The sequence below is a fragment of the Nipponia nippon genome, unplaced genomic scaffold, assembly GCF_047370975.1.
Source record: "Nipponia nippon isolate SJK-2023a ecotype South Korea unplaced genomic scaffold, ASM4737097v1 scaffold_13, whole genome shotgun sequence".
NCBI classification, from domain to species: Eukaryota; Metazoa; Chordata; class Aves; order Pelecaniformes; family Threskiornithidae; genus Nipponia; species Nipponia nippon.
The window spans coordinates 10,693,351-10,718,442 of record NW_028262324.1 but is presented as its reverse complement, the minus strand read 5'-3'; the positions used below and the strand labels follow the sequence as shown (position 1 = coordinate 10,718,442).

Below are 25,092 nucleotides of genomic sequence, written 5' to 3'. Positions count from 1 at the left end.
ATGACTAAATGTTTAAGTTCTGTTTTGAAAGCAGATTTTGAATACCAGCAGGGCATTTTTCTGAGGAGCTGCATATAGACCTTAGATCATATTATCTCCAGAGATAGATTTTTCCTTCTGCTGTCCCTCTTTTGTTAATCTTTAAGGTTAAGCAAAGAAGAGGATTAGCCCCTCGGTTTCCCCAGAGACCCTTACAAACTGCATACCAGGGGACCTCAGGAGGCTTGTGTGTAAAGAGAATGCCAAGATTCAACTCAGAAGTATAATAGTTTCAAAAGACTTTTAATGGGGCCATAAACAAAGCACGCCACTATACACACAGACTTACCAGCACAGTCCCGTGCCTGTTTTCCACCCACAGATTCACATGAAAATCACAGGAGCCTGTATAGGAGACAGTGGCTATTAGGCAACTATTTAGCTTTTTGTACTATGTTTATCTTGAGTGAAAAAGGTCATGTCATATAAGCAGTGACAAAATTACAATCTGTAAGTTTTGTCAGTACAACTACTCTTACACTAGTGACTCTTGTTGGAATAAGGCTAAGTTGGCCAAAAATCACAAACCAGCCCATCTCTGCCCATCGTGTCTCTGTTAGCAGATGTTCGTACTGTAGCACAGGCTCTGTTTGCTGAACTATAAGCATAGGTTTTCTGTTACAGAACATAGCCCTGAAATAAACCTGCAATCAACTCAAAAGTCAGACACTGTAGAATAAAAAAAGTAAAAACAAAACCCAAAGTGACTAGCTCTGTGTTTCTTCTAATTTCCCTAGTGGTACCAGATTAACTTTGGAAGTAGCCACAGGGAAAACAGGTAGAGAATGAAAGCCTCCCAGTTTAAATTGTCAACATCTTGATACCTCTGGCAGGGATATAACATTTGCAGAGCCCAAGAATTGGAGGTCATTCAGTTGGAAAATTTTGCATGAGACTAAATTTCTGCCCACTTGTATTTGAGAAAAACCTATATGACTATTTATTTATTTAAAGATGGGCTTAGTTTTATCCTACAGGCCAAGTGCCAGTGCTCCTCACTAAGTTCTGCCTCCCAAAGTTCCTCCTGCAACTATACTTAAATCAAAACGTGTTGCCTCTCTGTCCTTAATGTTGAAAGCAAAACTCAGTCAAACTGCTTCAATGCTCCACTCCAGGGCTCCTTCTGTGACGAAGGGAAAGGATGCAATATCTATCTATCTATGAATAAAGAACTCAGCTGTTAAGATTTTGTCAGTTTTCCATAAAGTTTGAGACTGGGCATAGTAGGGACAAAAAGAACAAAGAGGTTTATTGGAATGCAGATAAGCAGTTTGAAATGTTTACTAGCAGAGAGAAGGTGAGACACCTATCACTTGTGCAGATTCATGGAACAGAGACATGCTTTAATTTAGCATAATGCTCTATAAACAAGGTTATGAAGTAGCACAGCTGGATTTATTAGCTTTTATACCCCATTCACTGTTTTGAAGACTAAAGTGACTCCTGTGCACTGGATTAAAAGAAAAAGCCATAAACATTACAATACTAAGCATACACAGTATTCTTTATAAGTGTTTTAGAAAGACTTTCTTTCTAGAAAACAGAATAGGCTTGCTAAGTCTAATCTTTCTAAAGCAAAAAGGGGCTCTCAAACACAGCCAACTTCTCTGTGCTACAAGTTACTATAACAGCCCTCATCTTTCTAAGTTTCTGTATTGCTCAGAAATAAAAAGCCCAATTTATCTGTTTGGGAATTCAGCTTTTTAGACCTTTTCCTGGAAGAAGAGGGCACCAAAAAGGTATGGAAGAGAAAATACTAGGAGCTCCACCTCAAATACTTTCTTATATAAACAGATTTCACAGAAGTCATTTTATCAAGCCCACATACTGGTCTTGTTACACCTCTCTGCATGTGCTTTAGCCCCAGACCATAAGAAAAAACTAGCCATTAGAAAACATTAGGTTCAGGGTTCTGGGTAGAATTTAGGTCAGCTCAGCATGGCCCCAGGACACACTATCGAGACTTTTAGATGCTCTCACAAGACAGAGGAAGCAGAAGAGTCGCAAGCAAAAAATCCCTCCTCCTCACAAGCAAGTGGAGGTGAGTTTCCTAGCTCACTGCTAAGCAGCAACAGGGCGATCCAGTAATCTCATTTACAGTGATAAAACATTTCCAATTAATGCGTTTATCCCAAATTGAGATCAGCATAACTTAAAACAAAGCCGACATGGTTTGTTTAAGATAACAGTGATGAAAATTCATTATGTCAAATACCACCAGATTGAAGGACTCTCAGTAGAGAGATCTCAGGGAAACCTAGGACCTGAAAAGCCTTCTGATCGTGGCTTTTTGCCTTTACTGACTGCAGAAGGATAAGGACAAGGATAATTAGCCTTCTAATTTAGGTGAATTATTTAGTGCCTAAAGGTGTGGTTCTGCAAAAGCTAAAACTCACCTCCCTCCCTGCCTCCCACCCCCTGCTGTGTTTATGACTCTTCCCTTGTGCTTGTCTGAATTTGCAGTGAACCAATTCAGGGAGCTAAACAAAAAGAAAATTAATCATACAAAAAAAGCCATTAGTTTGCTGCCAGCTTAGCTCCCTGAAGCAACTCACCAAGCACTTGACCTGATGGAAGGGAGGAGGAGTGTGGGTGCCCAGGGCTGCGTGTGTGTGTGTGTGTGTGTGTGTGTGCACGCGCGAGCGCTTGTGAGTGTGTTAGGAGGGGGGAGCAGGACAGCAGCATAGACTCAGACTGGTTTAAACTACTGTGGAACCAGAGTTCAAATGAGGTGGGATGAATCCAGGCCGTGTGTTTCTTCCAGAGATTATCTTAACATCAGGCTGACTTTCCAAGGTAAACTGAATACTCTATAGATATGTGCATGCGTATAAACTCTTGTGCAGTTTTGACTGCAGTTGGTACATAGGGCTTTACACATTCAGCTATGTACCACAACATGCATGTAAATCACTGGTTTACATATACAATGTCAACTTTATTGGCCAAAGAGTTTTCGGATTGCTTAAATCATTTAGGTTAAATACATTCCACACTTCAGGTTTTATTAAAAGCAAAACAAAAGCTTGTTTCCTTAAAAGAAGTTGTCTTTTGTAAAGGCTATAACCAAAAGAAATGTGTTCTTATTTTCTTAACAACATTGTGGTTTAAGCAGCATTTCTTTAAAAATATTCTTTTCTAGTATTTGAAAACACAAATTCTGGATCACTAGGTCCAGATAGGATACCTAGGACTGAAAACTTCTGGGAAATTGGCTAATAAAAATGAAATTAAACCTCCATTGCCAAAATAAATAAAGTAAGTAGGAGGGAAATATTAAAAGATAGAAAACAGCTGTGGGGGGAAGAATATTGAAAACATGAAAGGGTTAAACAAGTATGGGATACCTTCAGCCACTTGATGCAGGAATAAATAGACATACACTAAACAAGAACATTTCAAAGGTGAAATAGATAAAAAAAGAAACTGTCAGAAACCATGGAAATAAAATCAAACTAATGGAAACCAATGAAATGTTACAGGGAGTAATTCAGATTGCCTAAAGGCAATCTTCTCTAAAGAAGTTCATCTGTCCCTCTTAATGGCAGGGGGTAGATCCCTGTGTGCTTTAAAAAAAAAGAAGTCAGTTATGAGTCGTCAGTTGGGTATTTAAATTCAAGCCCTAATTATTACTTCTGTAAAGTTTCTTTTAAACATTCTTATTCCGAGCTCAGTTTATGACACCTTGCACCTTTGACATAAACACCTTCTGTACAATTTATTCCAGTACAGCAAAATCAAACCTCCAGTCCATTGCAGGCAGCAATCTGAAACCCAAAGAGGCAAAGCAGCTGAAGAGATGCAATTTGCAGGGGCAAGCCATGAATAGCTGCCAGTCCAAAACAGTGTTTCAGTTAGGGCCTCTACTGGGTAAATGGCACAAGCAGAAGTCTATGGGTTGCTGAATTCAAATATAGTCAACTTTAGCTTTTGAATGCTTGCTTAGCTTCTGTATATTTGAAGGATGATACCCAATAATGCCATTTCTGAAGTGCTCTCAGATGTAGAGCATCCTCACTCCAGCAGCCCCAGCAGGAAGATGTTTAGTATCTGTTCTCATCTCACATTCATCTGCGTTTTTAATACACACAAGCCCAGTCCAGTTGCCAGGAAGGCAAAGAAAAGGTCAACAAACTCCTTTGCTGCAAGTTAGTTTGTCAAACTCCATTCTCGGCAGCATGACTTTACATGTTAATGTGAGTGTTTGCCTCTGTGTCAATAGCCCCTATTGTGTGCATTTGTAACACAAGATTTATGGTAAAGCTTGCAACATTTTTCAGGCATAATAAGCGTTTATTCACCATCCCAGGTCTATAAGCAGAGGCCTGACAAGTAATTATTGACACATTGTGCAGAAATAAAAGCAGTGGGCGAGCTGCTGTTGCGAATGGCAGCGTGGGTAGGAGGAAGGAGGGGCTGTGTCAAAGGAGTGACAGCCTTGGTGCCCAACATTGTCAAAGCCGAGGTTGACTTGCACTGTTCTGTGTGCCTGACTGTATTTGTGCTCCCTGTCACTTGGGTGTGACATGCCAAAACATGAGGAGTGCTCCTTTTCTCATGCTAATGCTTTGTAATGACAGCTTTGTGATCCCCGGGCTGTGTTAGCACTCAACAAGTGAAGGTGTGACAGGCAGTAGACCCCTTTGTCAGCCACTGCTGTACTGCCCTCATCAAATACCATATTTCTCCCCGGACTAAAACAGACCTAATGCCTGAGAGAATACTAGCACACTTATTAGCATTACTGAGCAGACATCTAGGGATATCGGCTCTACATGTACCTGTACACACAGCCCTGAGCAGCATGTTCCCGGGTTGCCTGCCACGCTAACTTGCCTCACTGTGCTTACCACAGAGCCTTGTGTCACCATTAGATGAGAAAGGAATGAATTTGAAAATCTGTTCCCAAGTCATTTTTCATGAACTGCTTCTCTCTTTGGGGTTCAAAGCTGCTTTTCTCTGTTGCATGAGGAACAACTTGCTAGCTTCAAGCTAAGCCTCAGAAAGCTATGCAGTGGTTTTATGGTGGTTTAGCATAACTGGGAAACTCTGCTCGGGATTAATTCAGCTGCTGAACAGCACAAGGTATCACCAGACAGGATTAGGATGTATTAGCAAAGCAGTGTGAAGGAAGGTTGTATGACGCCTACTTATGTTATACCTGGCTGTAAAACTGAAAGTCACATTAGCACCAAGTTCATCCAAAAAAACAAAGCAGCCCTAAAACTGTGCTTTATATGTGAAAGAAAGCTCGGTGGGAAAGGGCAGAGTTCAGGCTGCCTAGACTAAGCAATGAGTTGGCTTCATGGGATTTGGAGTTTGCGAATGGCTTGGAGAAGTACGTGAGCTTGGCTACTTACATGAAGTTTATCCAAATGATCCAAAACTCAATGATCAGCAAAGCTGGGCTAGGAAACTTGCCAGAACAGGCTTTTTCACAAGATTTATGGTGCTTCCTGCTTCTTGTTCCCAGGCATAACCAGGAAGTGAGCTGAGTAAAAATGGAAAATATTTTTTAGAAAAGTTGCGACTCTCTCTTTCAAAGTCAAAGCAGTTCATGGTAAAAGTTTTGTGTCAACTTTCAGATCATTTTTCTTTCTTATCCAATTTTTACCCAGCAGCTGAGTGATAGATTATTAATCTGAAATGTTAAGGGTATTGATAAGAAAGACAAAGAACAAGTTAACTACAATCTAAAATCAAGGCCATCATATTAGAAAGCGCAGGTTAATTACTGTAATGATTTCTTATCCCCAGCGACATCACTGGGAACTAAGGATCCCATTACATTAGGCATCCCAAACACAAAATGGCAATCTGCTCCGTACAGCTTCGTCCAAGATTTCAGCACAGTAAGCATGGGGGGTTAAGGGGGACAAGGAGAGTGGAGAGGGAGACTTGAATGAAAATTATTTTATGATCTGAATTCTAGCATTGCAGAGGTTGAGATTTTTAAAGCTATGACATCTGGAGACCATCACTCTCCACAGAGGTACCATCATCTCATGAATTCACAGTGCCGCGTTATAATCTTTTTCCTGCTCTATCACCCCACGTCAGATGCAGCCAAACTATGATCTGCTGAGCAGCTGAGTCAGGGAGGAAAATGCAATGGTACTGCACAGCAGGAGTGACGATGCTCAAAGGACAGTGCTTGAAGGTATTTGCCCAGCTGGAACGCAGAGTTGAAGCCCAAACCTACCACAAAGCCCAGTGAACCAGATAGCCATTCCTGCCGTGTGATTTAACCCAGCACACAGCCTTGCATGTCTCAACTTACAGGAAGTTCAGGTGTCTGCACTCACATCAAGCCTGAAAAGCAGCCTGAAGAGCTTGAAAAATATGGTCTTTGGCTTTAACTGTAAGGAAAAGCAACGGCTTTGCCCTCACCCTTCAACATGCACATATGATTACATTAGCAAAGGCTATGCAACAGAATCTGTAGTTTTGCATTCCCATTCCTTGCTTTACCCAATACCTCAAGATTTCTGTACAACATCTTTGGCTGTCTTCTAGCACCATGTGACATACCTAGTCTCCTTAAGATGGGCAGGGTATTTGTGGTTTTAGGTGCTGATCAAAGTGTTGATGAAGTCCAAAAACTTGTTTATTTTCCTATTTCATATCAGTTGATTCATTAGTTCCTGGGGATTAAAATACCTCTAAGAACTTTGATTTAGTCTGAGGCTGGATTCAACTGGTTTGCACAAGAAGAGCTTTATAAAGCTTCAGCCAGATCCACAGTCTGAACAGTTCAAACAAAGCAGCAAACTTCTGAGATCAGCGTAGTCTAGAAACAAGCACTCCCTCCACTGGGGTACTCAAGTCTCTTTCTGTATTTAAGGGCTGACCAGCATTTTCTTCTGCTGTTTCAGTCCTCATTCCTGACTCGAATTAGCCTAAGTCCAATGGTCTTCCCCTGCATTCACTGCGGATCCTATTATTCTTCTGAATTCTGAAATGCTCTCTTTTCCAACAATACGCTCTGATCTTTGCAAATAATAACTTGCAGTGAACTATTAGCTGTGGCTGCTGTTTCCACTCCAATACTTCCATACACAGAGAAATTCATTTGAGGGCTCTAGAGGGTCTGCACTGATATTTGCATCTTTTATTTCGCTGACATCTCTAATTACCCTCTACTTTTAGGTTTCTCTTTGTCTTCATGGAGCCTGGGCTGTACAAGCAAAATCAAAACAGGTAAGTGCCATTTCCCTCTCTCACCTCTTTTTGCGTGCCTATCTTCTTTCCCCTCCTTAAGTCTGAATTTCCTAGATAAGATGTCTCAAATGCTACAGATTTCAGATGGGCTAAAGCCACAGGCCTCAAACCCCTGATAACTGTAGATTTTCTTGAGACGAAATGTGAGTAATAAAGTGAAATTGGTGTAAAACTCAGCAAGAGTAATATCTTCAAACAGAGCTCATCTGGCCAGAGCCCATCTCAAATACAAGATTCTGCAAGTCTCCAGCAACTAATCAATGTGCTGATACAAATCTGCTTTCAGCCATTTGGAAATGCTCTGTTAAATTGCCCTGTTATTAGTTATTCATTTTACGTTTCCAATAAGACCCAACTTTGCAGGTAAACCTGCCTCAACTCTGCCTAGAGGAAGGCAGGTAAGGGAGGGGATGCGGCAACGTGGAGCAATGCTGTCCTGGGAGGAATTCAGTCTGGTTTCAAGGGCTCCAGCACAGCCTGTGGTTGCAGTTGGTTAGTGTGGCATTAGTCAGAAGCCAACATTTTCTGTAAACAGACAGAGGATATTTGCCACATAAATCGTGGTTTAATCAACAAAAGAAAACCTTTGATTTTGCTTGATCCATTTTCATTTAATTAATGCAAAGGTTCCAGGACAAGAGAGTATTTTACTGTAAGTGTTACTGGGAGAACTACTTTTGGCAAGGCTTGCATCACCACTAAAACAGGTTGGAAATGGAATGACAGGCTTCTGCGCTCGTGCTGTCACAGTCACATTTCACCAAGCTGCCTTGGGGCCAAGAGGAGATTCAGAATTGCCAATTTTAATCAAAGACATTATGCCCCAAAGGAGACTCACCCTGCCCATCCGCAGGGAGAGGTGCTGCACAGCATGGGAACCTCCAGAACGCCGTGCCAAACACAAAGTCTGCCGCTTCTTTTTAGTGTGAAACCATTTGGAATGTCTCTGCTGCCTTTCTCCCCCCCCCCCCCCTCTTAAAAGTGATGATATTGATGGATGGGTAAGGTCCTGTATGTGGCAGCCACGAGATACACAAACATACTGCTCGGTGAGGGTAAGCCTGTAACGTCTACACAGTAGCAGTAATGTTTTAGTCCACTGTTAAGGGAGATTGCTTTTCAACAGGCTGACAGGGTGCAGCTGCTGAGCTCTTTGGAAGCCGTTCTGTTTCCTCTTGGCTGTAGTCTCCCCGGGGAACAGCAGCATGGCGAGCCGACATCGACAGCCATGCGGACTTGAGGGCAAGAAGCAAGCATTCCAATTAATAGAGATTTGCAGGGAATTTTGACAAATGTGTCCATCTCTTGTCTGAGACATCAACAGAGCTGAGGTGGTGCAAAGCGGGCAGACAGTTGCCTGTCATTGTTAGGCCGGGTGATGGATAGCGATGGCTGCTGGGCTGCCCTGCAGGACTGAGGTGGGGAGAAGGGGACGCAGGAGGGTGCGATGTCCAGGGTCCAGGCAGCTTTGGTGAATAGCGCATACGGCCATTCATCTACAGCAACTAAAGCTTGGCTTTTGGTGGTTAAATTGCAGAAGAGATGTCAAACACAAGGCCCAAGGAACATTACACCTTGTGTGTATTTAGTCTGCCCAGGCTCAGACATCAGTTTAAACCATACAGCTCTTATTTTAAACTCCAGTGCTTACAAATAGTATTATGTTTGCTAATCATTAACACAAGCCTGCAGCTGAACACTCCCTAAAGTTTCTCCCCTCCTCTGGATTTTGGTGGTGCCAAAAGTCACCATCTCCACCAACATGGTGCCCTGCTATACGCTGTAAAACCACACAGGAAAAGCAAAGCAAAGCAAGCTTTCCCCAAAAACCTATGGCCTCCATAAGGAAAGAGAGAAGTGCAAGAGGGGATGTAGAAGGCAAGAACATTTGAAAAGCTACACAGCAGGAGGACAATCAAAAACAACACCCAGGTCTTCCAAATCTGAGGTCAGAAACACATGCAGTCATTCTATGTGCGCATTCTACGTGCACACAAATGCACCAGCATGAATGCACATATACTACAGGTACATACACATGTATTCCCAGACAAAAGTTAAATTAAAATGAAATTTGTATTAAAATTGGATAATTATTGACTTACTGAAATAATTTCAAAACCAATCTTAAGAAAATTCAATGCCTAGGTTAAGCTAAAAAAAAATCCAGACAAATTATGATTGATCATACATTTAAAGTATCCTCCTGACTTCATCTCTGCCCTGGTGTGATGCAAATTGCTTTGGTTAAAGCATTTTAGTCTTTTGGGCCCACTCTTACTTGTGTTTAGTGATACTATAGTTTAAAAAAAAAAAAAAATCTAATTTGAGTGGGTCTGGTTCCAAACTCCTTTGTATTATGTTCATACTTGCTGCTAGCTTTTAGATACTTTTTGCAGTTCCCATGAAAAGACTGAAGTCAGTTGTTCATTCATATTCCACAGTTGGGAATGACAGGATCACCAGGAAAACAGCTATCTTGTACATACTAATATTCTGGCCTGGAACCATTCTGATCTAATCCAACACTTCCTATCTGAGCTTTTTGGTAACTACCACATTGCTCCAGCCATTGGGAGTCCAAGGAACACATATTACATAGCACTGAAAGTCATCTAGTTTACAGGTAAGAGCCATTTGAGCCTCCACCCAGATCTTTATGAGCACAAGATCAGATCCTCTGCCAACTGCAGAGGGAGGGTCTGTAACCCAACAAAACCAGAGCCAGCACAGCCTGCCTGGCCTCACCATTTTTGAGGGTGCCTGGAGAATAACTTAGGCATGTAATCAATTGGTCCTAAGCCTTGTCTCATAGTAGTAGACGATCATGATTTGAGCAATCGTGGTATATGTAAGGAGAAGCAAGTATTTGTGTCAACAGGAGGAAGATCAAGTGTCCAACCACAAATATCTAGTGGACAAACTGATATTCCACTTTCTTTACTAACACATTGATTTCTTGAGTAAAGAAATCCATTCTGTCAGCCCTATAAGCACTTTCTGAAGCCCTACACTGTTGCCAGGCCTCATTTCCCCATTCCTTTTAATTACACCATACCACAATTTCACAGTAATCAGCAAGAGGCCTTGCAGAGAGGCAGCCATGTTTCAGCGTATCAACACTGAATGTAATACATCTCAAGTTAGGAACCTTCCAAGTCCTGCTGAGCTATTCTATTTTCCAGAAAGCAAATGACTTTGAAACGTTCATCTGACACATTTATCTGGCATCTATTTACATGCAAATATAATAAAGAGATATTTGCAGTTAAAGACAAGATCACTGTAACCTAGCTGTCATGGAATTGGTTTCCTCTTAGCACTCTTCTTTTTTTCTTTAAATAAAATTATTCTAAAAATATTCTAGCAAGTTAACAGATCCTTGTTGAACAGGCCAGGCCAGGCCAGTGAGTCTTGGAAAGGGAAATGGTACCAGATAAACCACTTTGGCTAATGTAATCTGGACAGATGAATGGGTGATCTATCTTTAGGCTGATCCAGTTTCCATCAAGTTCAAAATAAGGGAAGGAAAACCAAGGACATCCTTTCCCTTTCATCATTATACATTTACTTTATTCAGCACAGTCCTCCCCTCATGCCTCTGTGGAAATATATATTAAATAGCCTAAGTTTTCCAACCATAATAATTCACTTGTAAACTTCTAGGAAATTTCATTAGTACAAGCTCTTCTTTAATTTAGCTTCAGAACATCTGGTGAACACAACAATAGCATCACTCACAAAAAACCTTTCAAGTTGAACTTCTAGTAGGTTTTTAAGGAAGACAGAGGGACATCGTAGGAGAGCCAAACACTGATCAGCACACAGCAACAGTTGCAAATCACCCCAGGAATGCCAGGATTATTAAAACCACTTTATAACTTTTTGTATCTAGTTTATGACAGCTGATATAATTGGTAGCATGAGGAAACAGCCTGATTTGTCAAAAGTACTACAAAGCCTTGTATACAAAGGGCCAGTTTTTTTCCCATTGAAATCATTGACAAAACTCCCCTTGTCTTCAGTAAGGCATAATTTAGATTCTAAGTCTTGTTGATGGCATGGTTTGAAAATTTGCCATAATGCCTTCCTTTACATCCTTATGCTCTTGAAAACACCCACACACAGATAATATACATGGTGGGACTGGGCCAACCTCCGCTCCACCCCTAGTAGTACTGCACAATTGTCCCGGTCCTGTCCTGCTGTTAACTGACAACCTCTGTGTTAAATGCTTTTTCATTACAACAATAATTTATTCATTATTGCTAATTTAACCCACACCAGCCCAAGGAATTTCAGAGGAATAGTGCAATTCAAACTTACATCTCATCCAGCCTCCCAGCTGCAAAAAAGAAGACAGCTTCGTGTTCCACACAGTTCCTTTAAAAACCACAATAAAATGACACAGAAATATGAATTAATGTTTCTATGCTTATCTGTTCCTTCAGTGGTTGTTCAGTCTTCCTGGCTAGGACAGTTCCATATACATTTGAAATATCAATCTAATCTGCCCAAAGAGCTATTGATTTATCAGCTCCATCTCGGTGTTGCTATTGAATGTCTTCAGAAATCTGCCAAATATGTCTATCCTTTCCACTACTTCTATCAGTCCTTTAGCCTCAATGTCAGCTCATCTATTGATCTGAAAGCAGTTCTGGTCTTCCAGTCTACTAGCTCTCTCTTCATATTGTAGATGTGCTCGTAATTGGTGCATAAAATTTAAAGGTAATACTAGCACTCCCTCTCCAACAACATTCATCTTATCAGTCCAGTTCCTCTGAAATAAAATGTATGCAATGAAACCAAAGGTGGGGGGAATGAAGAGAGAGAATAATCTTAAAATATATGTGAAATAAAGAAGGAGAAAATGTATCTTTCCCCTAGTGTATATTCTTATTATTAATTTCAGTGAGTATTTTGAAGAGTAGCCTAGATTTGCTGGGGATTCAGCTTCTACTAAAAGTCAAAAGAAGTTCAGAACTTCCTTCAGGCTACCTTACACAATTTCAGCTCTGTGTGCTAGAGCCGATCCCAACCTTTCTCCATTAGCCTGATCCAGGGCCCTTTGTCTAGAAATCTCTTGAGACATATTCATCTTTCTGTCCACACGCTGCATTTGTAGATCAATTCTGAAAAGATGCTTCTGCCACAATTCATGCGAAATATGCAAAAAATGTACTAAATGACAACTTGAGGAATAGTCACCCATATTCTGCCAGCGATTGGCTGCTATTTGTGAGTGCAATTAATCTATAATTAATGATTATTCCCCACTGGCCAATGTGTTCCAGTCACCTATTGCTTACCTAACGAACTTCTGCAAGAGCACAAGCCAGAAAGGGGAGCTGTCATTTGTTTCCATCTGTGCTGCTTTGTGAAGTCAGTGACATCTGGAAACTTGACACAGCAGTACAACGCGGCAATCCCCAGTAGAAATGAATGGCTCCCATTTACAGGATATCTTTCATACATTATTCTGCTGATAAGAGAAGTGACTCAAGGAACCAACTCACAGGCAAACAAACTTAGCTTAACCTCTCTTTCCAAATTCTGTTTTAATGTTCAATTCTTGGCTTCATTAATAGTCCAAAGTCTTTTGAAACTTGAATTCAGTTGACCAGATTTTTCAGCAGTGGGATTTCTTATGAGCAAATGCCATATGAAAGCAGACTTCATTTCAAGGAAGCGTTTCACAAGCCTACTAATTATTCTGCATGCAAACACGCAGAGGGGCAACAATCACTTGGTTAATCTCCCCAACAGCCCTGTTTCTAGAAGAACATGCGCTTTGGGGAATGCTAAGTTAGGCAGGCAAAGTGTTGGTATAGCTGCTGTGTTCGTTTAAGAACAGCAAAGACTGTGCCCTACCATGTCTGTTTGGGGGACTAAATAAACCAAAAAGCACCTGGAGCTGTTGGAATACTTTTTAAAGCAAAACAATAAATTTGATTAAATTACAGAACAAACATTTACAAAAGTGAAAATTAATCAACTTCTGTTTCTAAACCCCATTGAACAACAACTTTTACTATACTGAAATGTAACACACTCGGGAATTAACTGTGAAATGCACTGTTGGTATTCAGTCTCATCTATGTATACTTAGAATTTACTGATAAAAGCATTGACTAAGGATACTGTATTCAGGTCTGTGTTTTTTCATATTTTATTTTAAACCAGTTAAGTTACACTGATAAAAATTTTAATGAAGACTCAGTTATACTTGTATAAAGGTTACTTTCTCAGGAGTAATTATGTCACTATGAATACAGAATTGAACACATCTTTGGAAAGCAACCATGTATAACCATACCTGTAGAGGATTCAGGACTTAAAACTATAACAGTATGTTTAAAGCAGTATGGTTTTCTAACACAGGCATGCTGTAAGCTGTATTTATAAGCTCTGCCCTCTGCAGAAATCCTGTGCTTCACTGAGTTATACACAGAGCTCTTTGCAGGATCAAGGTCTCCATAAAGTAGTTTATATACATAAATAGAAAGCTGTTTGCACAGAATCTTGCACTCAGCTTCTTTACGCAAAAGGAAGCCACAGAGGTTTGACTGGTCCTAAATCGTGTCTTAGCTCTGCTTTTCTTCAAATAATTAAAAAAGGAAAAAAAAGAAAAAATGGGGGATGTGGTTGAAAGAGAAGGAATTATAACAATATCAGCAAAAGTAAGCTTTGCATTAAAAGTAAAAGGTTTGATAATTTCAACATCCCCTCTTCATGACCATACAGGAAAATAACAAAGCAGAATCTATTCTTCGTGCTTTGCTGTTCAACAGATCAAGTTTTTATCAATACAGAGATACAGGGAAGAGTATTTTGGTATCCAGGAAAGGTCTGGCCTGGAAGGCAAACTGTCAGAGAGAACAAGAGGTGTCTAGTTACCTCAGTAACAGCGTTTAGCTGCTCCTGCCTCCCTCCCATGAGAAGCACAGCACTAAAGTGGACCAGACCCAGACTTGCTCTAACTGCTGACAGTCCAGTGGATAATCCAGCAACTAAGACAACCAAACAGCCAGGACCTAATATCTACCTGATGCTGTCACAGGATGTATTGTATGTCTATCCCATTTGCTTTCTTGCCACTTCATACAGATTTATGTCACAAGACTCATATACATGGTGTACCCCCGGGTGGCTCCTCTAGTTCTTCAGATCACCTACTGCTACGGAACTAAACTCTATCACCTGGGAAGAACTCTGGATTTCTTTAGGCATGTCAGCAGCATGCTCCCCCATCACCACACCTCCACTAAAGTCCAGAGAGATGATCCCTACAATCTAGCATATAACTTGCCTGGGCATACAATGAACCCTAAACAGAGGAAAATTTGAATGACATTATGAAAAAAGAAGCAGCCAGGAGATAACTATTTACATTGCATTTGTAGTGCCAGGAAAACAAGTGGTTAATAACCAAGCTGCTCTATCTTCTGTGATCATAAGTCATCGAAAGTGGAGAAGGAATTCAGAAAACAAAAGCTTCAGGGTGTCAGCAAAATAGGGAAAAGGGAAAAAGAAAAAGAAGCAATAGTAATCAAGGATTTCAGGCCCACAGCCCAGGCAAGAGTCTGAAGCAAAAGGATGTGTTGTGCTAAGCTTGGCAGAATCACTCCTGCAAAAGGTTCCCTTTGATGGTTTATTTACAAACCAGAAATATAGTCATGGATGTTCTACCTTTTCAAAACCTGCTCTTCTGCTCCTGCTGGGCACGAATGGCGGGGGGCACAAAGTCTGGTCCCACAAGGAGGCAGACGTGCCCGGCTCTCCTCTGAGTACACTCAACTACATACGGGTCCAGGTCAGAAATCCATGTTTGTGAAAAGGCTTCATTGAAGATGTTTAAATATTTGCTTTTTTAGTCTTTGTGGTTTATGACACCCACTTAGAAAATGGAAAATAACATTCTTTCCCCTTTTCCAAGCATGCATACTACTAGGCTGTCAGACACAGGGAGCAGGGCTGCCCACAGGAACCTCTATCCCATTCCTAGTTCTCCCCTGGGCTGACTACACATGTCCATTGCAGTCAAAGGTAGAGTGACAGCAGCATAGCAATGCAGGAGGGCACACCGCTGCCCAGGCTGCCTGCCCAAGCCTTCTCCACAGCACCAAGACGCTGTTGCTGGCTGCCGTGAATCTGTGCTCCCACATCATGTCCTATAAGGAAAGGCTACCCAAGGCCCATTTGACGGATGATAGACTTACACTCAGAAGGTGGCAGAACTGAAATCTGAAACTAGGTTTCCCAGGCCCAAAGTTTATATTAGTTGCTGCATCATCTTTCTATTGTACTAGATAAACTTCCTCAAGTCACTTCACCTTTCTGGTTTTAGTCTGGCAGCTCCAAAAAAGGAACACAATTCCTTGAGATATACAACTAACAAAAGAGGCAGTTGTCCCTGAAAAAACTGAAGGCATCTTTGCATGGGATAAACCTTTTGTTTATCTTTGTGTGGATTCTAGGACTTGGTAGGAACATGCCCCAAGTGAATTGCCCTGTTATTGTAAGGTAATGCGGCTAATGCTGCAAACCTGATTGGACATGAGTACAATCAATAGAGATAAGCAGAAGCAGCAGCCAGATTTGTTGAATAAATGAATTCCTGCAAGTTACTTGCTCAGCTGCTCCATCAGTGACAAAACTCCCATCGATTTCAGTGGGAAGTAGGATCAGGCCCTGATTTCTGACACTGCTGATATCATGAGTCTGTTATATAACAGGTGATATAGAATGAATTACAATTAAACAAATAATTAAAAAGAAACATCCTTCTCTGCCCCCAGAACCTCCATGGACCCCTGCCCTACAATCAATCATCTCTATTATTAATCTTTTCTCCCAAACTGTAAAGCAACAGAGCAGTATGGCAGTGCCAGCATTCCTGTTAAGATCTCACAGCCCTCATTAATAAACTTAATAGAGGCACTGGAGTACTTCAGCAGTGTAGTAGGTTACAGACTAAGGGCTTTCCTTTGGGTGTAATTTTATGTTCTTGCTTCACACAAAAGTAACGTATCTATTCCAGGGTCTTTGTCTTTTTGTTTGGTTTTTTTTGTAAGCACTCCATTATGCTCCTTTAGCGGTATCTGAAAACTGATAAACACAGGGCTGCCCACTTTATCAGCTGAAAGAGAAGAACAGAAATTAAACCCAGGATTAATCAACTTGCATAGTGTGAAGATTTACTCCCTCACCTTACAGGTCAAGCATCCTTGGGACTGGAGAGGTCTTGACTTGTGCCCTGAAACTGCTCCTTCCACAGAAGCAGGAGGCCAACACAGACAATAGCCATAGGCTAAAGCCAGCAAAGAGCCACTTACCTTTGTAGACATAACTATGTAGAGGGATAAGGTACATCCCTGTTTAAATGGGTGTAAACCTAGAACAGTTAAGGTTTCTCTAGCTTTCTGTCTTTGCCAATGAAAACGTGTCCAGGCTATGAGTGCTTGCACATCTTGCTGTAAGTAGAATGGCACATTTGGGTGAAAGAGAGTAAAAGAAAAGAGGTTATTACTACTACCTGCCCAACTGATCACTAACTGAATAAGAAGGGGATGAAGTAAAGCCATGTAATCTTGTCAGGACAGAAAAAGAAACCTCAGAGAGAAAGTTCCAAGTCACAGTGCAGAATACAGCTTCACAAAAGAGAGTCTTGAAAGCACTGTCCTCCCACTTATAACTTCCTTCTTGCCGATGAAAAAGCAACCCTGTAGCAACTGTAGAAAATGACCCCCTGCAAGATCAAAGTTAATATACTTTTCAGCTGTCTAACACAATGCAACGACCAGAACAAACCTGGAGTTAATGTGGAATCCCCAAGCAACAGGATGCAAGAGGATGCAGCAGACGCACAAGAGTAACAGAGCACTGAAGGACCACCAGTGTGTTGGATGGACAAAACAAGACAACTCTCTTATTGAGGAGTCTTGCATGATCAGAGTAAATCTTCACTAAAATGCATTTAGTATTATTGCATCAAATGCTGCAGTTGATGAAAAATAAGCTTAGGGCTGGCATTTCAAAATAGCTCTGCATCAGCCAAACTGATCCTAAGTCTGTGGTAGAATCCCCATCAAATTCCTTATAAGCTGAGTTTGGCTAAAGATGAGCATTTCTGAAAATGTTTTGACATTCGTCAAAGGATTTTTAGAGACACCTAACACTAGAAACCTAAATTTTGGTACTCATTTTAATGGCATTTGACATTTCACTCATTCTTTTGTTGGTTTTTCTTTTTAAGTTACCAGATCTTGCTAAAAAATCATCTGGAAGCAGTGTGAATGTAAAGTAAATGGGGTACAAAAATAGAGGCGAATAACGTACTTTGTACTATCCCTGGGGCACAAGAAGATGTATCCAGCAGTATTTGGATTAAAAATAACATTTTGAAGCAATATGAATAACCCAAAGCCATCAAAATGCAGTTACTTTAATTCACAGTTTTAATGTATTTATTTATTTCAATTAGACCATGATGGCTTTAGTACATTACCTAGCTAATAAAGTGAATTAGATAACGTTAGTGCAGCAGTTAGCACTAGTGCTTTCCATTTTTCTAATAGTGTCCAAGATCTATTTGTCAGGAAAGTGGTGCTGTTTGCATGGAGAGATTCAGTAACAGTCTGACATGTGTTTATAATGTGATAGGTCAGTTTTTCATTCTTTTCTTCCCCCTAGAAAGGGACCAACTCTAAAAGCAATTCCACTATTTCAGAGAAAGTAATTCCTTAAGGATTAAGCATGATCAGCCAGTACTTTTATAAACACATCTGTTTTTGTCTACACAAACCAATATTCTATTCAAGACTTTGCTAAATGCTATTCACTGCCTTTCCTCCAACACAGAGTGCTTTTTACAATATACTGGAACAGCAGAAAGGTTTTGCTCCAGAACAGGTGTTATCTTTCTGAGACTTTGTAAACAGTCTTATCTACACTCTCATACTGGAGGAGAAACCATACAAAACCAACAGGATCTGACTAAAATCTACAGTTGCAAGAACTCGGGCTACTTGAAAGAAGTACCTAGACAAAAATGATGGAGATGCATGACTTCTACACAGCTACACTTAATATATTGGGCTTTTGTTTAGCTTCTGGAACTCAACACTTGGTTATACTAGAAAACAGATACTTCCTTTTTTTTTTCTGAATGAAAGACTTCTTCTAAGAAAATTTTTTACGGTACAGATACAGTTCAGTCTGTAGAAATTTATATTAAGCTACTTTCTCTAGTGATGGACAAAAGTAGGACTCTCCACTAGGAACAAGAGGATATAGGAAAAGGTTCTACATAACATAATCATGTCTATAGCAAAGGAAACAGAATTTAGACAAGAGCTTGAAAATGTTATGACAATCTTTGTGAGGCTGAATTTGCACGTTTTGTAAATTAAGCTTATTTCTTCAGACACCCTATTTACATGCTGTTTCCTTCTTTTTAATTCTTACACGCTCAACATGTGAACAGTTCCTTTGTATTTACCTTTGTCTTGGGTGTGCAAGAACTTGAAATGGGCTCAGAGGTCCTTGGTGGAAGTTGCACATCTTTTCTGTTTGTCTCTCTTGATGATCCTCCTCTTTTGGCTTGTATAGACACAGACAAAATGGAGTGGGGAAAAAAGGAAAAGCTCTCATTTATCCCCACCTATCAGATTCTTTGGAATATGAAAACAACATTAAAAATGGATCTAAAACCCATAGATTACCAGGAACTATAGAGAGTGGATGTGCATTTTCTCTCTATCATCCATCCTACAGCCTTGGGAGAGTCTATGCCATCTCTACCCCTTGTGTGCAAGTTCATGGAAGTCTCCCTTCCTCTGCTTCTTTCTCTATACATGCTCACATCCACACACACTCAATTTTGCCCTCTGAACTGAAGCAATGACCCATTCCTTGTGATTAAATTAGCGTAAGTAATAAGATATCATAGAGCTGATTGATTTCCCCAGCAATAGTTATTAACCAGCTCAATTCAGAGGAAAGCAGAGCCATTATTCTAAACATTGATTCCTGAACAGGACTGCAGGAGAGGAGCGTGCTCAGATATATGTAGCGTGCATGCAAACAAATCTCAATACAAAAAAAGAAAAAGAGGAGGCTCCCAGTCCCAGCTGTCTATACAGAATCAGTTTCCCCTTAGAAAACAAGAGGCATGCTGGGTGACAAAAGAGGACTATGTGAAAGATGTGCTAAAGTTGCCACAATTATGAATTTGGTTCAAGGCAGCAGACTGAAATTTGTTTCACCCAGGCAGGAGCTGTTTGGGAGTTTAGGCTAACCAAATTGGGGAGCTTCACCTGTTTTCTTATGGCTGACTCTTCTAGTAATGGACACAGCTGGCACAGCTGCATCTCTCTGAGAGCCTCTGTCAGTCCAATTCAGCACATGATCATCTGAACACAAAGTCACTTGGCCTCTGAGAACACCTGATTCAACACCAAGCTTACTATTCACAGGCTTGCCCTCCCTTCTTTTGCACCCACTCCTTCAGCTTTTTTTTGTGATCCAAAAACTGTTGTTAGATCCCTCCTACTGCCTTCAGCTTTATTTCTCAGCTGCTTTCTGCAGGATTTCATGCCACATCACAGCGTGGATGACTGTGGACTGAATTCTCCATTTCACTGTAAAGTAGCAATGTTGGCTTTCCGAGTCAAGAAGCCCAAATTCTTCTGTAGTATTCAAGGTCCAAAGATAAAATGCCAGTCTTCTAGCTTATATTCAGGGCCAGAAGACACCTGCTTTTGATCTTTCTCTCAGTCTTTCAGCATCTTTATTTCATCTGCTTGGCATCAGTGTGAGAAAACCTACAGCCACTTTTCTTGGCGTCCTCAACCCCAAGACCTCACCAAGTATGGAAAAACAAGCACTTCTACTTCCCACAGACGCTGCCTTGAGTCTCCTGCCATCCTGCTTCTTCCTGGGCTCAAGCATCCTTCCCATTATAGACGGGATAGCAATAACCTCTCCTTCTCAGGGCTGTGCTTCACCTCTGAAAAGCTGCCACTCATCCCCCAGTTCTCCACAAAAGAGTACACTCAGACTGCATTGTAATCACCATTGGCTTCTCTAGTGAAGCCTCACCAAGATTCAGTGTTCAAATTATACTCTGAAACGTCCTAAGGCCCTGAGAACCAGGAAAGGCCTGCCTTCTTCCAGGAGAGATACCTAGGTATCTCTCACACATCTACACACCAAACTCTTTCAAAGAGAACATTCAAGCCATAAAACCTTCCAGCAACTAATGATATGGTTGCCATAAGGTAGAAGAAGCCAGAAGAGTGAGAGACACTAACTCACCACACCAAACAGAACACGTTTCCCTTCTCACATCAGTCTTGCTGTTATCAGCCCTAGAACAGAAGAGGAAAGAGTCCAGCCGTAGGTTCAAAGTAAAGACATAAAACCAGTCATTCAGCCACGGGTCTACCAGGAAGGCGTTCAGGGAAGTGCACCTGAAGTGGGAGAAGGCATGCAGTGAAGCTGGTTCTAGAGATCCGACGTACTCTCTAAGCTCCTGACCATGTCCAGAACATGGGCTTCCTGAGCCAGGAGGATTTTATTGTGTTTAATAGCCCCATCTAGGAGCTTTTTAGACTCATGTATACTTTTTAGGATCCGTGACATGCTGTGGCAAAGAGCTGCATAGCTTAAATCTTTTCTGAAGAACAATTTGTATCTGTCTATTTTGAACATTTACAATGGCTTATCTCATTTGAAGCCCTCCTGGTTTTTGTAAGGCAGCTGGAACTTACTATGTGGAGGGAAAAGGCAAGTATATTGAGTGACACAAAAAATACATGGTGTGGGTAACCTCAAGGAAGTAGACTGGTACAAACTACAGAAAAAAACATGATAGAAGTCAAAGTTCGTAGAGCCAGTGAATGAAGCAGTCATACATTCAAGCTATTAGAAACACTGAATAGCAACAAATAGCCCCACAGTAGTTCAATTATACTGCCATCAGTTTCAGTTCTGGTCCAAATAGCTCTCTCCTCTTCTAGAATTCAAAATGAGATGTATTACACTTTAAAGAATCTGTGTGAGTGTATGTGTGCCTATGGGACTTTTTCAAGTCACTTATTTGTCTGAATGCCATTGATTTTTCTCCTAATTGTTATTCACTATGCTAATTTCCCTCACAAATCTCACATGCTATTGATCAAAAAGTAATAAACTCTCCAGCAAACAAAACAAGCATTATTGCAATGTTGGGAAAACATCATTTAATATCAATACCATATTTACAATTATCTTTAACCCAAATTTCACCCGCTATGCAACGCATAATCAAAATCAGAGAGCTACAGGAGAAAGGGTAATATTAAAAGACTCCCACTAGATTATTTTCTAGTAGATTACAAGAAGAAAGGCTGAAACAGGACAATCTCAAATGGTTTAAGATATATAGTTAATGCTATAAATAAATGCTGCTGAATAAAGTATAGCCTCCCTAGTCTGTCTCCCTTCTCCTGTTATTTGGAGACAGTTACCATGAAGATAAAACAGAAGTAAAGGCAGCATTGGTATCTGTGCCAAAATATCAGCCTATGAAGGATCAAGCCTCATTTAAATTGTGGTTTCTGCATTTCATTTTATGTTTTTGATAAGGACATACTGGATTCGATCCAGTTTCCAGTACATGCCTGCTGATTTTCCTCCTCTTGAGTGGTAATGGTAGTAGCAACTAAGTGGTAGCAATTTATGATCATTGCAGTCCTGAATCTTGTTCCAAACATTATGAAATCCCCCAAACTATCAGTCTTCCTTTTATCCCCATAATTTTCTGGAATTTGTCTTTAATTTCTTATTTTCTTCATGTTAGCTTGAAAATTATTGCTCCTTTTCTTCTCTTATATACTTTCAACGCAAACTTTAGGCAAGTTACTACAAAGTCAATGAACTCAACCTGGTGTAAAGTTAAGTACAAAGGAGAAGATCAGGTCCTGTAGGGGACCAGGGAACTATTCCAAATTTGGCCAGTTAGGTCAGATTTGTATTAATCCAAATAGAACACATTCAGCTCTTCTTTTGTTTCCTCTATTCCCAAAGTATTTCTTGGTAGAAAATCGACTGTTCATGCTTCAGCTCACTGTGTACATTTTTGATGAACTCAGATGGGAACTTCAGCCTGCACTGGATATAGTGAACTGGGTTTGATTGCTGACTGTAGACAAAAAGGCATCACTGAAGCAGATATATAACAAATCTTAAAGGTTGGAGGGTAAGGCAGCTAGACAAGAGCAAGCACACACAACTGGATGCTAGGACCAAGACACATAGTTGTGGGGAATTCCAAATCTGATTGAAATCCCAGAAGATATCTTTATTTGGCACCATGGCTCATCTTTATTTTAAACATGAGCATGGTCTCTTGTATTTGGGTCTGAAACTTCAAAATTCATAGGGTTTGGATCAAATGTTCCAGTTCAGTCCTACTCTAAGGGAATCTAAGGTTCCCAGTTATTTTCCTATAGTTTTTTCTTCCTGCCCTCTCTGGACAGTTTAAAATCTATCTTTTACTAGTCCAAGCACACTCAGATTTAAAGATATTATTTCCAAGTTGCATATTTCCAAGAGCTACATGTCACAGAACGTGACGAACACAGAAATCTGTAGCGTGGGTGGATTTGTGAAAGAAGAGCTTTTGAGTGTGGCCTGCCATTCAACTCTGCACCTGGCAAAGAGTGAAAACAATCCTAGCAAGCCAACTAAAACAAAACAAAAAGCAGGAATGGAATCAGCAATCTCAGGGCAACTCTTGCCACAACCCTCCTAAAGTTTCACAAATCCCACATTCCCTCCAGCTGAAAGAGCAGCCAGGTTTCTGTCACTAACCGAAGCCACCAGCATTTGTGTGACTGGCCATCTCCCGAATGAGGATTATTGAGGTAACGGGCCAGTTCCCTTACTGGTGTAAAGTGGCATGATGCCAATCGTGACATACCAGCTAAGGATCCAGTCCATGTTTTTTTGCATCTTAATAGGCAGAGACGGAATTATTTTGTCTCTGCAATTAATTTCTGACTAATTTCTGCCATTATACCTCTTTGCATCCAGCACACCCCTGGGGAAAAGTAGATGATTTCTCTGGTGATGTCAAGCTAAGGCGCCAATCAAAACAGAGGTTATTAATATAATGCTGAAAAATATCTCTAATTAATTTCATAATATTCGAAATTCACATTCTGCTGCCCACACACGCACTTCAGCAGAATTTTGAAAATAAGTCAATTTTTGGAACAATCTGCAAATAACACTATTAATAACATTCAGTAAATTGATGGCACACCCTTCCTTGAATGGCTATGTTCACTCCTCACTCCATTTCAAAACCAGATGTAGCGGAAATAAGCAGCCCAAGAATGGACAAGGAAAGGTTTTAGACTCAGGGAAAGACTTCCATATGAGATATTGGTGAAAAGACGTGATTTAGTGAGAGGATCAGGAAGAGTGAGCAGGAGAGAGCATAGCGCATGTGTTCTTTTTTACCCTTATAACACAGAAACAAAGGAACATCAGGTAAAGATGAACGAAAACAAATTCAAAACAAATTAAAAAAAAAAAAGAAATTCTGTTTCCTATGCAGCCCACAACCAAGTGATGGAGCTGAGTGCCTCATATAAAATATCACTGATTTATGTATTTATAAAGATCCAAAAAGGATTAGTCATTAGCATTGATAATCAAAACAATAAGTTACGACAAAACGATATAAATACGGTTGGGCATGTGCCAAGTATTAACTGCCCAAGACAAAAATACCTCATATGCAAAATGCAGTTCCGCAGTTGTAGGGTATCATGTAGGGTTTCTTCTGAAGTGTCTTGGCTGGCTACTGATGGAGGCAGGATATTGGACTAGAAGGCTTATGGATCCGATTTGCTGAGGCAATTCATAATTTCTTATTTAGTGATTCAGAGGGCAATAGGTGAAGTAGTGTGGTGATGCCAGTCAGGGAGTCACTGAAACAGGTACTAAGACCATTTTGAGCAAAGATGTCAGCGAATAAGGATTAGACACCTGAAAATGAAACATTCTTTTTTGATGGAAAAAAGGAGTCATGTAACGGAGGAAGCTGAGGAATGTGTGTGTTGCTGCTGCTCAAACTGTGTCCAGCACACAGACAAACACAAGACTTCTGGCTCCTAACACCTTTTGTGTACACTAAAACTAAATAAGAATTTGTAGCTGTTCAACTAGTGAACACATAAAGCCTACACACACACACACACGCACACCTGCCTTCTCCTCCATAGCAAAAAATCCCTATCTCTGGTTCTCATTTCATTTCCAGAAAAATGGTGTCAGGCTGCCAAAAGAAGGAAAAACTAAAGACAGGCTGCAAAGTTTCCCTGTCCCACCGAAAACTGAGATTAAAAGAAAAAAAAAAAAAAAAAATTATATATATATCTCAAACTAGTTGTGCAGTGCAGAAAAGGACATTTTTTCCTCAAGAATTACAGACAAGAGCAGTGCATAACCTGGTGGCCAGACAATTTTCCACAGATACAGAGACTTAGGGTCATGTCTTTGTTCGGCCTGATTCAATATGTGATCAGCTAGGCTCTCATTTCAGTTAAAATATCACACCTTTCCCAAAATATCTTTTCTGAGAAAAATGTCATCAAAACTGTTAAGCCCTTGGAAAAAATTTGAAATCCAATGAAGAATTTTATTTCGAAAACAAGGCTTTCCTTCAAACAGATAGCAACTAGCTTTCATGAGGACAAAAGCTCTGAAACACCATGCAAATATTTTGCTTTTCTTTGCACATCAAATCCAGATACACCAGAACACCCTGACTATTCAGTG

At 40.5% G+C, this 25,092-nt stretch overlaps 1 long non-coding RNA gene across 1 annotated transcript in view; it reads right to left on the bottom strand.

Moving 5' to 3' along the window:
* Positions 1-327: 327 nt before the first annotated feature.
* The window catches only part of LOC148056542 (uncharacterized), a 74,598-nt gene continuing 49,833 nt past the window's right edge, over positions 328-25,092 (bottom strand). The window contains exons 3-4 of the long non-coding RNA XR_015702916.1: positions 5,400-5,530; positions 328-384 (exon numbers count right to left, since the gene is read on the bottom strand). This is a non-coding gene — a long non-coding RNA (uncharacterized LOC148056542). The remainder of the gene's footprint in view (positions 385-5,399; positions 5,531-25,092) is intronic.